Source organism: Pseudopipra pipra, chromosome 4 (genome assembly GCF_036250125.1).
Source record: "Pseudopipra pipra isolate bDixPip1 chromosome 4, bDixPip1.hap1, whole genome shotgun sequence".
Classification (NCBI taxonomy): Eukaryota; Metazoa; Chordata; class Aves; order Passeriformes; family Pipridae; genus Pseudopipra; species Pseudopipra pipra.
The window spans coordinates 68,545,683-68,559,101 of record NC_087552.1 but is presented as its reverse complement, the minus strand read 5'-3'; the positions used below and the strand labels follow the sequence as shown (position 1 = coordinate 68,559,101).

Sequence of the window (13,419 nt, the reverse complement as noted above, 5' to 3'; positions counted from 1 at the left end):
CCCGGATCCCGCCCCGAGCGGCATCATTAAACCTGATAAGTTTGGGGCATTTTTGGATTTTTTTTGGGGGGTGGGGTGGGGGGGTTGTTGGGGTTTTCTCCCTCCTGGAGGGGCCGCCGCCGCCTCAAGCTCCCGGCAGCAGCCCCGGCCGTGCGGGGGGAGCGCGGCCCGTGCCGAGCGCCGACAACAACAACAGAATATCCAACATCCACGCCGCTTTACCGGTGTAGCGGAAGGGACGGGCGGCCCGCAGCCCCGCAGCCCCGGGGTGACACCCCCGCCCCGCAGGGTCCCCCCGGGCCGCGCTCGCCGCCCTGCCCGCCCGGAGCTGCGCGGTGCCCACGGGGGCTCTGCGAGCGGGTCCGGGGCCGGCTGGGCCGCCTCCCCTCCGGCCGGCACTGCCGCCTGGCTGGCTGGTACCTGCGGGGCTGTTACCTGTTAATTGTTACCTGTTACCCGTCCGGCTGTTGCCGACACGGCTGTTACCCGTCACTCGGGCGGCTGTCGGCACGCACCGGCCGCGCTCGCTGAACTGACCCCCCCCGCCCCGTGCCCCATACCCGCCCTCCCCGCGGCACCGGCGGTACCTGCGCGGCCGCGCCGCCTCCCCCGCGCGTTATGGCCCGGGCGGCTCAATGGCAACCGAACAAAACACCGCCGGCCACGCCCCCTCCACCGCCCGCCCTCGCCTATTGGCCGCGCCGCCTGCCCGCCGAACCCTGACCCGCTCCGCCATTGGCCGGCGGGGCCGTCTGGCCCCGCCCACAAAGGGGGCGGGGGGCGGGGCGCTGCCCTGGTCGCGGCGAGGACGCGCAGCTGCGGGACGGGGCGGGGCGGGACTACAGCCCCCAGGAGGCTTTGCGGCGGCGCGCCCCGCTCTCATTGGCTAGGCCGGGCGCGTGCGGAGGGGCAGAGGGTGCTGGGGCGATGACGTCATCTCATGCCCGGATAGAGCCGCGGGGTGTACGCGCATCGTTCTCCTGCTCTTCGCAGCCCTCCTCTTCCTCCTCCTTCATCCTCCTCGTCCAATTCCTCTTCCTCCTCTTCTTCCTCCTCCTTCTCCTAATTCTTCTTCTTTTCCTCCTGGCTCGTGGAACACTCTCTGCTTCTGGTCGCTTTGCTCCTGGCCTTGAACTACGAATTCTAGTGCATGTAATGGGAAATTATGGTTCATCTGCTTCCATGATCCTTGTCAGTACCCTTGGCAAGGGGTTTGGCTCCATCCTGTATAATCACTTTTTTTTGCATGCAGAATTCCCCATTGAGAAAACAAGTTATCATCCCTGAAGCGTCTCACTGCTAAACCCTTACCCAAACTTAGAGTTAGTTCTGTTGGTTTGTTTTTTTTTTTAGAACGAAGGCGTGATGTAAATCTGCCTTTCACAGCCAGGCCCGGTGCGGAGGGACCGGGAATGACCCCCGGGAATGACCACCAGGAACACCCCCCCCACCGCCCTGTGCAGCTCCCAGTGCTCGTGTTCCTTTCCCGGGTATTCCCGGCGCTGCGTCCATGTGGTTACACTGCCCTCTGCTTGCCTGCTCCATGCTTCCCTCCGCCGGCCGCTGCCAGGCAGATCCCCTGGAAAAACACCTCACCTCCATCCCCCCGTTACGCGGGTACCCAGAGGGATGCTGCTGCCCTTCCCTCGCCCCTCAAAATGGAGGCCAGGAAAAAATCACCCACGTCTGCTTCTTGCTCCACAAGAAGATGTTCCTCTGGGAGTTTCTCTGAAGCAGCTCTGAGTCAGCCTTGGCGAGGAAGTGGGATGTGTTTGGACAACAATTGCACCGTGCACTTGTCGGGGCAGAGGCTGCTTTGTGTGGGTGCATAATCCTTCACGTCATGAGAAACCAAACCCCGGTTTTACTGTTGCCCACAGGCCCAACATTACCGGGGTACAGGTATTTCTGATTCGTGGTAACTGTTAGCGAAGCTCTTCTCGTCCCTTTGACAACCATCTGTTGTTCCAGCCTTCTGCAACCTGTTCCTCTGTGTTTGCATGTGGAGTTGTGTTTCACTCACCTTTCCTTTGACCCACAAGTGTTTCAGGTGAATTTACCTCTTTGCCCTGTGAGGTTTTGCTGAATTACAAGACAGTATGCTGCAATAGATGCCCGAGCTAACATTGCAACATGGAGTCCAAGCCGAAATGGTGTTCCTGGGAAATGCTTACTTTGGCTTGCTTACTTATCTAAGCTGTCAAATTTTATCATTAAAATTAAACGCACTTTTATTTCAAACAGCATTAGTAGGTTTTGCTTCTGGTCTTCATCACTGTCCTCTCAGCTTTTGCACTCTATACAACCCTTTTCTCAAATAGTATTCCAAGATTCCTTACCCTGATTATACAATGAATATTTAAATTAGTGTTCTATTTCTCAGAAAGATCAACACATACCTCTCTTCAGAAAGATCTCAGAAGCGATTACAGGTACACAGAGGAAAGTACACAGCTTTCTCCCATCACTCAGTCCTGGCTCTTGAAATACTTTCTGGTTGTGCTCATTTTGCTCCTGGCCTTATTGTGAATTCTAGTGCATGGGAAATTGTAGTTCATCTGCTTCCATGATCCTGTCCATATCCTTGGCAGGGATTTGGCTCCATCCTGTAATCAGTTTTGTATGCAGAGTTCCCCACTGAAAACAAGTTATCCCTGAAGAATTTAATTGCTAAATCCTTGTCCAAACTTAGAATTAATAATTTTGGATTTTTAGAAAAATGAAGTCATTATATAATTTTACCTTTCACAACCATCCTGTCTAAGGATTCTGCTGGAGCAGAGCAGCTCAGGCATGAGATTTTGATGCAAAACTGGTTTTCCTTTACCTTCGAGTTCAACCATTTCCAGAGTTTTGAAACAATAATATTTCCCACAGTTAAGCCTCAATATTTTCCTCCAGCCTCCTGCACTGTTTCTGCTTCAAGGAGGGTAAAACCAGAGGGAACTTTTTGTTTCTGGAGCTGATATTTCTTGATTGCAACAGTTTAGTTACAGCCGTGGCTGCAGTGATGGGGGAGGCACATGAAAGAGGCACAGCCACACTCCCCCAGCAGCCAGTGCTGCTGCTCCCAGCTTCCATAGGCTGGATATTTCCATCAAGGGCAAAACTTTGCAGTAATTAAATTATCTTGCAGATTAGATAACTCTTAGATCTTTTTCCTCTTTTTCTGCAATGCTCCCCTGTAATTTCTCCCTCGATTTATCACTTTCCATTCTTTTCTCAAACTTTATCAGCTTTTTTTTCCCCATTGTGACAATGGCTGATACTTCTCTTGGGGCGGAGCTGCTTTTACCTGTCTGTGGTCCAAAAACAGGTGGAAAGCTGAGCCCTAAACTATTGGTGTTACAGAGGTGGCACATCCTATGATCAGCTGGTTGCATCCTAAAACTCAACACATGGGCAAACCATATAGAGTGGTCAACAAAAACCAAGGGACAGGGTGGGAGACAGGAGTGAGTGGTCATGTCTGAGACAGGGCAGGTGGCAGCTTTAATCAATGTCGTTCAGTATTCAACCAGAGTCTTCTCTCATTTTATACCCAAGAGTAAAAGCCCTGGCAGGGATCCAGTTTATAATTCAGATCTTGGTAAACACAGACCTAAATTTCCCTCATGACAAGGTTCGATAGTAATTGTCTAGCACTTTAAATATCTAATTACAAACATGCTACCACATGGTAAAGTGGTCGGTGTCTGTTCACTCAACTGTGTGTCTTCAGGAAGGGCCATCTGTTTCCAACAAACAGTGAGACATGAATGTAGGCAGGTTTCTAAATTAAAAAAAAAAAAGGAAGAAGACGAGAGAGAGAGGAAAAAAACCCCAGAAGTACAGACACAAAGCTGTATTTACAATAAAGAACAGGCTGAAATAGGTTCAATCAGAATGAAACTCAGGAGACAGTTTTCAATTAGTGGAACTGAGGGATGGCATGGCTGCTCTGAGATGTCCTTCTGGGCGTTATCTTATGCACCTAAACTACTGCATTAAGATTACAGAAGCCTTCACTACGTGTTCAGTTTGGCCCATCTTGACCCCCGTGTTCCATAAAGGAGTTGCAGTTGCTCTTACCTCCTGTCTCCACACCTAGGTCACACATCCAGTTATTCAAGAAAGGGAGTGTTTTCCCCTCCTTAGTCAGAACATGGTAGATAGGCATGAGTGACACTCTGGCTTTGCCTCTCAGGCAAAAACAACAGAGATACCTTAATGCTACGTGCATGTGTGTGTGTGTGTGTGTGTGTTACTACTAAGCTGCTGCCACTCTAGTCAAATTACCACCTGAGATAAAGAAGGGAAGCAGAGGAGACTATGCAATTCAATTCTTTTTTTGCTGTTATTTTCATACTGTTTGTAGATAAGGAGCCCAGCAGCTATTTGATGTACAGACATGAAGTGCAAAAATAGTTCAGACGCTCTGTAACGTGCACAGCGGCTCGTAAGGTTCATACAACCATTTCCAACAGTATTTCAAACTGATTTTTCAAAAGTATTTTGCTGTGTACATTGATTAACTCAATATCAGTAAAGCCAAAAGTTAGTGTATTTACTACATAGTGTTCTTACAGTGAGTTATAGAAGCAAGACAAGTGGGTTGAGATAGCAGGTCTCAGCTGGGATAGCAAGTCTCAGGTAAATTTATCCCAAATCATGGTATTTCTCTTCTTGTAGCAATCACTGTTAGCCATTCATCTGCTTCCCCATAAAATACATATAATGGCAAAGGGGCCTCTTTTTTAAAAGACACATTTATGAAGGCCTGTCAGAAGGAGTCCAGATCCAATAAAATCCTTCACTGATCCCGTTTCCCTCAGGTTCACTTTGCATTCACCCTTGGGAGCAAGAGAGCAATGTGGATTCCATCTCCCAGCCCAGGGAGTCCCCACGTAAGGGGGTGAAGAAAGAAACTGGACTGACTCTGGAGTCTGACACAGAGCAGGTACAGGAGACACTGCTCGGGTATTGAGGGGTGCTGATATCCTTCCTGTTTTGAGGGGATGTTTGAGCATGACTGAGCCCCATCAAAGCTGCTTTTCACACTTCTGCATTCTCTTTGTTGACCAGTTTCACAGGTTCTGGGCACAAGAAGAAGTTCTGCCACTGATTACATGTATCAGTTGGTGGGTTTAATGTAAACCTTGCCCAGACTGCTCAAACAGGTGACGTTTCTGTATAATGTACTTTTCCTCACGTTCAAGGGCTTATAAATGAGATAAGGCAATAAGAATGATAAATAAATAAGCCAGAATTGAGAAGCAAAGCTATGTTCAGCATCAAAATCCGAAACAAGTAGAGGGCTCACATCCTGGGATATTAGAGTCAGGGGTGTCTCGTATACCACTATGAGCTGGCTAGACATTATGTTCTTTCTGAACTCTTAAAAGGATTTTGAAAATGTTGAGTTAATCATGAGCAGATCAGGTTTTATTGGATTTCATGGAAGAGTGACTCCATCCTGTGCCCCCTGTACACAGCTGACTTTCCCTACGCCCAGCCTTTCACCTCCATTACCTGCTATTCCAGCTACACAGTTGCCTGTTTCTTCTTAAATTGAGCCATCTGGCCAGGATAGAATTCATTTTTCAGGGTATGAATTAGCCACTGGATTTTAAAAAGGGCAAATCAAGCTCCAAGTGCTGAACCATTACAGCATTGTTCAGTTTTCCCTGAGGAACAGCCCCAATCCTGAGAACTCTAAATCACTAAGAGTTCAGCCAAAGCATCTTCTGCCTACTCAAGTTTCTAGTCCTTCCTACATACATTTCCAAGTGCCTTGTTCTTTTTGCAATATGCAGCACTTCCTTCTTAGACCTTTCCAACATTTATCTGCTTTTCATGGCTTGTTCACCTCCTGACTGAGCCTTTTCTCAGCCCAGAACTTTTCCCCAGCTTGTGTCTCCTTGAAAAAGCCAGGTGCAGCAGGTTCTCAAGTCTGCAGTTTTTTCTGCCAGGACAAGGCTTATGGAGCTCCTGCAAACTCCTCTAGTGATTTCCAACACCAGGCATAGGGAAGACAGATCACTAACAAGTGAATTTGATTAATAAGCCCTGTTACTTAAAGCACGCTCTGCACAATGTATCACACTTGTTATGGTTCACCATCCTTAATATAGAATTTCTATATGAGCCATTTCATCTGCTTCTCATTTTTTATGAGTTGAGTTTGGGTTTTTTTGTTTTGTTTCGGGTTTGGTTGGTTTTGTTTCATTTTGGTTTGCTTTTTTTTTTTGTTTTAAGGAGATGCTGGTTAGTACTGTTCTGGTTCATTTCTGCTTTTACTTTCCCAGAAATCTGAGACAGTAATTAACAAACTAATTTTCCTTTGTAAACACACTGGATAAATACTTTCATTGTGTAAGAATTGTTTATACCTGCATAGATATTATTTTCTTTTATTCTACCTCAAAGTCTGCTGTAAAGTGGTAGAAGATGTGCAGTGGGCAGTGTCATGGTGTCAGGCCTTAATATCTTTACCATTTTCCAGGAAACAAAGGTCTTCCAAACACGAAACTTTACTGGAAAACAAAGCCAGTAATATCTGTGTGTCACTCCATCTCATTCCTAAATGGACTGTGGTTGGATAAAGCAGGAACTATTTTAATCATCAAATCAAACCAGGGATTTAGGGATGCATTTTCATTGTGTTTCAGCTGAACAGAGTAATACATACCCAAGATTTTAATCATGAATTCTTCACAAAGATTTGTGCATATTAATAATCAGGTATAGTCAAGTATTAAAGGGTTGTCTTCTACATCTTATATTTCTGGATAATTTCCCCTGCAGAAGGCAATTCAAACGCCACGTTTTTCCTCATGCTCCCAGACCTGCCTCCTCTGCTCCAGCTAAAATTGCATCCTGTCAGAAATCCTGTCCCAGACACGTCACTGGCAGATCGAGCCCACTGTGACTCAAACAGAACTTTTCATTTTCTCTCCCTTTCCTCCCCCACTAATCCAGTCTCATCCCATTCATACCCCTTCACTCTGCTCTGCAGTGTCCTTTAGCCACACGAGCCTCCTCCTCCTAACTCTCCAGTGGCTCTATTTTTGTTGTATCAACACACACTCCTCATCTTTCCATTCAAAGCCCTTCGCAACCTGTTCTGCCACTGTCTACCTTTCACTCAAGCAAAGGATGTTCTGCCTCTTGAGCCCCCCAGACACTACAAACTGCACTGTAAGATCACCCACTGTGGCCTTGACTTACCTCAGGCCCTTACATTTCACAAAGATACTCATATATTAAGCCCAAAGTTTTCAATTAAACTAAAGCATTTTTATTCTCAGGAGAGTAACCTGTGTTTCACAAGCAGAAAACAAGAGTGATCACCATGGCCTGAGGCTTTTATGATGGCCTGGATGATTCAGGAGGTCAGTCAGGCTGTTGGCTGCAGAGGAAGGAGATAAAAAAAGACTAATGAATCTTCTTGTCCTTGCTTCCCTGACTGGGAGGGAAATGTATTCCTGACCCCCAATCAACCCTGTGCAAGAGAGCAAGAGACATCCATCAGTCCTGTAGAAAGAGGGGTTTCCTCATCACTTCAAAGCATCCATTTAAACTGTTCTGTGTTTTGAGCTATGAGACATCTTGGATGCTTCTGAAGAAGGGAGGAGATAATATTGGAGCTAATAAATTTTAAAATCTGTTTTAATGAAACTTGGTGTCTTTTGGATGTGTTTCGAGGCTGACTGACTAAGATGCAAGTCCTGACTGAATCTTTTTCTGCACTTGGGGTAGGAGAACACTTCACACGTTTAGGGTTTCTTTTCTGCGCTTTCTGCAGTCTGAGACTGCAGGAGCTGATTAAGCAGCTTTGTCTTCAGTGGGAGCATTTGAAGGCTGTCTTCTATGCATTTGGCTACTTCCATGAATTGTGTGCAACCTCCAAAAGGTCTCTAAACCTTTACCAAATTCAGTTGAAGTTGCCCGACTGGTTTTAAATCTGTTACATTGTGTACACGTATGCACAGACAGGCAGAGATGACACGCAACAGGGGCTAGGTGTTATCATGGAAGCACAGAGTGGTTTGGGCTGGAAGGGACCTCTAAAAGTCATCTAGTCCAACCCTCCTGCAATGAAAAGGGACGTCTTCAACTAAATCAGGTTGCTCAGAGCCCTGTCCAACCCGACCTTGGATGTTTCCAGGGATGGGACACCTGCCACCTTTCTGGGCCACCTGCGCCAGTGCTTCACCAGGGTCATCATAAAAATTTCTTCCTTATGTCTCTTCTAAATCTTTTTTTTTTCTCCCTCATCTCCAACACTATTGGTTAAAGACAGGAGATTTGATTAGAGCCGTTATTTGAATACTGAACTGGAGTTGTTACAAGTTAGTTGAAGGCTGTGCACAAAGCCTTACTCCCAGAAAAGAGCTGAGCAGGAAGAGTTATGATACAGGTACTGGGCTCAGAAAGCAGCATTGGTGCTCCAGTGCTCCAAACCTGGCACCCATAGGGTGAGACTCCCTGGCTTCTTCTGGAAGCTAATGAAGCACCTCATGGCTTAGTTTAAGTCAAAGGCAAGCACAGTGCATTGCCATGTAAGCAGCAACACACATTTACAATCACAAAAAAAAATGCCTGTGATTTCAAACTGCAATATATCAACACAATGAGGACCACCAGAATCATAACAAAGATCAGCCATGGAACCTCTGTCTTCTTATGAAGCTACCAAAGGACACTTCTTGGCTTTTCTTGTCTCTTGGCAAGGATTATATACTTATTCTGTGTTGGTGCACTGCCCAGTATAACAGGGACCTGGACCACCACAAGAGTTCCTGGATACTTTGGGTAGATAAATAATAATGGTAATCTGCAAGCAAGAAATTGCTTTGAGGGTTCAGGGCAATGGAGTGTTTTCTGTGAACCAAAAAATGTAGCTCGTCCTCCCAAACAAATCAGTTAAAATACTCTGCATACAGATCTGCAGGTCCCAAATGCAGGGAGGCCATTGTAAACAGCTAAAAGAATTTCTCTCTCCCCTCCCCGAGAGCTATCATCAAATATGATTTTCAGAGGAAGAAATGCAATCTTCGAGTGTATTTTTTCTGTTTCAGTTCTTTTTTAATGTTCCAAAGACAGTACTTATTTAAAACAAGCATCTCAAACTTTGTCGTTAAGATAGCTGTTCTAATTTTTTTACAAGTGGTGCATTTTTAAACTCATTATGCCTGTATGCTGAGGCCTTCTGTGAATAAAATTAAAGGCAAGCTTCGTGAGAGCAATGTATTTTTTTCCTGGTTACCAACCTTGTACAAATTAAAAGCACATTAACCACTTTGAAAATAAATCCGACTGCAGTTCAACCTCTTTGGAGTTTTAGTTTGAAGATAGCGGTGGAATTCCACTGGCTAAGCCACTTGAGTGAATTTCCTGATTTTGCTTGGTTGCTTAATTTCCTGTTGGGCTCACATTTTGCCTAATTCAAGACAAAAAGACCCCTATAAATGGGATAAATGATTGAAATTGCAGAGCTGGACATAGTAATTTGATTGCAGTTCAGCATATGCCTCTCTGAACAGAGGTAGAATTTCCGAGACAGGCATGTAAGTAACTCTAAAAATGTCTTCAATTCATTTTTAATTCATTGCTTTAAAGTATTTTCTCCCCTTATTGAATTACCCGTCTATGTATCCAAATATCTGTTATCAAAGGTCTTCTCCTTGTGTTCAGGGTTTAATGTGTGTCCATGACAAGTTTCCCCCTGTTATGACATCACTCCTGAGTCTCTAAAACAGCACAAAATGTAAAACAATAGGAAGTGCTATGGTCTGTTATTCATAAAAGCTCTCTAGCAGTAATTAGGACTACATTTAAAGCAGATCTCCTTCTCTGCCTCATTTTTGCAGGGATAGGCTTAACATTCAACTTTTAAATACTCAGGATTGTGAACGGGACTAAATAATGCTTTAGTCAGAGCCTATAAAGAATGGATATATAATATATAGAATTGCAGTCTCTAACCTGATTGTTCCACACATCTTTCCTTTATGTGTTGCCAATCACACTGTGCAAAATTACTGGGCTATAAAAGCTTAGAGTAAAACTGTTGGGTTTTTCCAATGTCCCTTCCTCAGTGGACACTGCCTGTGCGGGTTTACTTATCAGTTAGATCAGGGGGAGACTTTGTGAATTAAAAGATGCACTTTGCAGCTTTATCTGAACATCATCATCCTGGGCTCAGCCAGATCTTTTCTGGGAAGGATTTCCAGGCAGCTCTGTCTGAGAATACAGTCCTTCCACAGCATTAGCCATGGGAGCTAATGTCCAGGAGCTCCCAGAATGTCACCTGTATGGGGCTGGAAGCTTTAGGGATTTGAACTCTGTACAGACCAAGGCTAAAATAAAACCAATACAACATCCTGTTACAAGGTGAGTTTCTGCAATATCTGTTGTTCAAGGATCTTTTCTGTCAAAAACTTGGTGGTGGAATGAGTACCAAATAATGAATATAGGTGAACTGAACATCTATATTTGTTAAACTAAAATGTTAGCTTGGCTTTGGATGCTCGGGCCTGATGATTCTGAAAGGGCTGTTGTGAACCACATTTCCAGCAGCTTGATTTGCTTCAAATGTGACAGACGGATCCTGCAGGAAATGAAAGTGCTGTGTCTACTTTTCTGAAAAGTATTATTATTGTTATTATTATTAAGTACATACTCTTGTATGTGTCTTTTTTTATCAGATGGTCTGTTAGTGGCAGGGATCTTCTCACTAGGTTGTACATCTGGTTAATGGCCTAGAACTTCATCACTGTTAAAAGATATTCCTAACAGGAACTGAGATCAAAGATCAAGCTAATGGAAGAAAAAACAATAAAAGATGAGAGCCAGTCCTCTGTTAGGAGGGTCTAGATTCTGTCCTTGCAGAGCTTTATCTGGTATTTTTCCATCTTGACTTCCATCTCCATGACGACTATAAGCCAGATCCTGTGATCTTTATATTGACCAGCGTTGTACTTAAAACTACATCAATTAGACTGCATTTGATCTGGGCACATTTTTAACCCACCATCTTTTAACTTCTTGAAAAATCCATTTTACCTACCAAGAGCTATATAATACTGCCTCTAAAAATACTGTGCCTGGGCATCCTCACACCCATGAACTGAGAGTACAAGCTTTTCCATGGTTGTGGAATTGGTCTGAAGTTCTGGCTTCTTGCAAATAGAAGAATGTAGGTCAAGACAGGGAAAATAATTTTTCAGAAGAGCCAAGTATACATGGATCCAACAGCCTCTTGAAACTTTAAAAACTAGGTAGCTCTGAGAGTGGGCTTCAGGTTTCCATCTGTATAGCAGCAAATTTAACAGTATGTATGTAGCATAAACATGACCAAGATACCATCACTGATTCGGGTGGCTCTATTTTTAGGTTATTTTATTTTTAAGCTAGGTAGGAGTAGCCATGGTTTAAATTAAACCCATCACTTCCACACAATTGAAGAGGTATTTACAGAAGATGCAGACACTTTTCATGCCAAATGTTGTGCATGTGCAGAGAACCGACAATCACAGTTAATTTCTGAGCCTGTACTCTGTACCCAGGAAGCAGCAACGTGCCTCCTTATCACCACAAATGCATGGGGGAAGGGATTCTATAGAGGGGGTTATGCTTTTTTTTCCCCCCCAATGCTGGAAGTTGTGAAATGCCTCGGAATTCTTTTTGCCTGCGTGTGTCCAGGCTGGCAGGAAGGTGCTCTGTCTAGCAAGGTCTGCAGGCTGCTACAGCAAAGGGCCTGGCAGCATCTGAGAGCTTTAACTGCAAGTCATGGCAGACAAAAGCAGCGCCTGTTGCATTCCACCTGTTATCTCTGGGAGTCAGCAGCGCTGCCTTCCCCCTCCAGCTGCCGGCAAGTCCTGGCAGTGTCGAGATAACATTTGGTTCAAGATCTGCTCGTGCCAGGTTATCGATAAAGTGAGGAAAACGAATACCTGGAGGGAGCAAGGCTGGATTTTCAGCTCGCTTAATTTATGGGCCAAGTCTAGCCTGGTGCGATGGAAGTCCAGCTGTCAGCGTTCATGTCACCCAGCTTTTTAGAGGATGTCATTTTGCTACGGCAGGACATGAAAGGGGGTTTGAAGAACACTTTGCAGTGATGGTGGCTGAATGCTGCATTTCTGGTTACAATTAACAGCACATTCTCACCAACTCTCCCCGATTCTGCTTGTTCACAGGCCCGGGGCAACCGGAATATCTTTCTTTTGTCCCACACTCCTTCATCACCATGGCAACAAATGGGCAAATATCATAGGGATTTTTTTTTTCTTTTTTTAATTTGCAAGTAGACTGGTGAGTTTTCAAGACCACACACACGCAGAGTAGACGTAGTTCAAACTCGGGGATTAGCACGTTAAAACCAGTGGGTTTAAGCAGTAACTTGGGCTGTGGCCTGGCTCCAAGCCAGTGCCCACTGGAAAACATCCTCACCAAGTCACACAGCGCAGTGGTGACAACACAAGTGTGTGGGCCACGTTCAAGGCCAGCCTGTGGTTGTTGTCACCAGCAATTACAGGGAGGTTGAGGTCCTCCCCAGGACCACCTTGAGCCCATCGTAAGTGTGTCACGGGTGGAAACAAAGGTCAGCTCTTGTGCAGGGGTTTAAAAACTGAACTTGCTCTCCCTGTAGCCCAGGGCCCGCAGTCACTAATCATTGTGGGCTGGGAATGAAAGTCACCATCTACCTCAATAAGTGCTGGCCCCAAATGGAAGGGCAAAAGGACTAACACCAGTAGCTCATCATACACTGGGCATTAAGGGAGAGGATTCACCTCTGCCTTTGTGCATGTTGAAACCCTTGTTTCACCAAGAACCCCACCAGGCAATGCCCTTCCATGCAGCAGTTAATTACAGGATTGGGGCTATAGGCAAACGTGGACTTCCGATTTCTGGTTTGGAGGCTGGGAAAGGGTCCTTGCCAGCGGCAGCTGCTGCAAGGTACTGTGTCTTTAGCTCATTAGGCTGATAGATCACCTGGCATGAGATCCCAGAGAGCTTGGAGGCTCTCATCTGCAGCCTCTGGATCCAGAAGGTAGCCAGAAGCTCTGAGTTTTTCCCTAACCTGCGGTTCCTTAAGCACCCTGCAACATCTGTATGACTTGAGTATTTCATGGGAAAGTTTTCTTTTTGTTGGTTACGTGTTGCTGCTTGCACATGTTTTTTTCCCCCTGTATCTAGACCATCTATTCTTTTCAAGTGACAGATACTAAAAGTAGTAAGCTGTAAAAACATGTACCACTGGAGTTACAAAGAAAATCTCTTGGGAGATGGTAAAACAAACCCAGTCCCAAACACCCTCCCCTTGCCCACATTGCCAAACCACCTCCTTTTCTACCACCCTGCCAACAACTCAATTCTTCCACAATACCTACAGGGAGGGAGGTGGCAGCAGATTAAAAAGCCAGGTTCCTCCCT

At 45.4% G+C, this 13,419-nt stretch overlaps 1 protein-coding gene across 5 annotated transcripts in view; it reads right to left on the bottom strand.

The window, feature by feature from the left end:
• Nucleotides 1-698, bottom strand: part of FAM53A (family with sequence similarity 53 member A) — a 70,713-nt gene extending 70,015 nt beyond the window's left edge. Inside the window, exon 1 of one of the 5 annotated variants that reach the window (XM_064653447.1) lies at nucleotides 588-698. The gene's annotated coding sequence lies outside the window, so the exon portion shown is untranslated. Of the gene's footprint in view, nucleotides 1-222; nucleotides 376-435; nucleotides 536-587 lie in introns of those variants that run through there. The other 4 variants (XM_064653452.1, XM_064653450.1, XM_064653449.1 and 1 more) reach the window with 4 other exon arrangements.
• Between the last annotated feature and the right edge of the window lie 12,721 nt (nucleotides 699-13,419).